General features: G+C 39.1%; 1 non-coding gene across 1 annotated transcript; it reads left to right on the top strand.

Moving 5' to 3' along the window:
- The first annotated feature begins 835 nt into the window (after nt 1-835).
- On the top strand, nt 836-942 carry LOC131219775 (small nucleolar RNA R71). The gene has a single exon (XR_009158419.1). It is a non-coding gene; the product is annotated as a small nucleolar RNA R71 (small nucleolar RNA).
- Nucleotides 943-1,451: the final 509 nt, after the last annotated feature.

The following is a 1,451-nucleotide window of genomic DNA, read 5'->3' as shown; positions in this document are numbered from 1 at the left end:
CTTTTCAGCCCTAACCGGAATAGTTTTGTCAATGGCCTTCCCACTCTTAAGAGTGGCGATAGATTTAGCTTTCTCCATCTGATTTGAAGAGCTCGGGTCTCTAATTTCATATTGCAGTTTTGGATTGGGAAGAGGTTGAGCTGGAAGGTTTTCCTTATTCTCAATTGCACTTTTAGTTTCAAGTCCTTGTATGACCTTTGTGAGGTCTTAAAAAACTTGTAGCATACCCTGATTGAAAAGCTCTTTATTCCGAAGATGCTTTAAAATCGGATCCTCCTGAGGTTTCCCTTGAATTGGAATTTGATTAGGGAATCCTTGAGGTGTAGCAGTTTGTCCGTTTCTCTAACTGAAGTTTGGATGATTTATCCAGCTGGGATTGTATGTATTAGAGGGGGGCCCACTAAAAGGTCTTGAGTAATTATTTACGGCATTAGATTGCTCATTCAGTACCTCTTAAAAAGTGGATATTGTTGGGCAATTTTTAGTTGTGTGAATGTTGCAAGTACAAATACCGCAAATAATTTCCTTACCCTTATCCTTCTTTAATTCCATAGCCTCAAGTTTTTTGGTGAGATTTGCTACTTTATCATTGATATCATCATCCTCTTTCAGGAGATATATTTCACCCCTCTCCTTGGATTGAGTCGGCTTATACGTTGTGCTTGATTTTGAGGAGATATCCCATGATCGTGTGTTTTCAGTAAGCTTGTCAAAATAATCCCACACATCATCAACATTTTTATTCATAAATTCCCCATTACACATTGTCTTAACCAATTGGCGCATGAAAGACATCAGTCCATCATCGAAGAAATTCGTGATGCGCCATGTTTCAAAACCGTGTTGTGGGCATGAACTGATAAGATCCTTGAATCGTTTCGAACATTGGAAGAAAGTTTCATCTTCCTTTTGGGCGAAGTTCATGATCGACTTTCTAAGGGTGTTCATCTTATTGTATGGGAAAATTTTCTTTATGAACTCTCTTGTTATGTCATTCCATCTACCAATAGATTGAGGATATAGTGAATACAACCATACCTTAGCTTTCTCTTTCAAAGAAAAAGGAAAGAGTTTCAGCCTGACCATGTCGTTAGGCACATTAGGAAAATATAGAGTGGCTATGATTTCATCAAACTCTTTTAAGTGTAGATATAGAGTTTTAGATTTAAGCCCATGAAATTTTGGAAGGAGTTGGATCACCCCTGGCTTGATATTCATGTATCCCGTATTTTTTGGAAAAACCATGCATGATGGCGTACTCACCCCCGCCGGTTGTAAATAGTTTCTTAAAGTACGTGGTCAGGGTGCTTGATGCACCTCATTCTCATCCTAGACTTCCTTGACACGAGGTTGAGATTGTCTTCCCGGTTGATTGACTGGTTGATTGGTAGCCATCACTTCAATTGACTTTGAGGATCTCCAGTGGTGTCTAATCCTGTGACGGATAGATA

The sequence above is a fragment of the Magnolia sinica genome, chromosome 11, assembly GCF_029962835.1.
Source record: "Magnolia sinica isolate HGM2019 chromosome 11, MsV1, whole genome shotgun sequence".
Taxonomy (NCBI): domain Eukaryota; kingdom Viridiplantae; phylum Streptophyta; class Magnoliopsida; order Magnoliales; family Magnoliaceae; genus Magnolia; species Magnolia sinica.
This window is presented reverse-complemented; position numbering and strand designations above follow the sequence as displayed.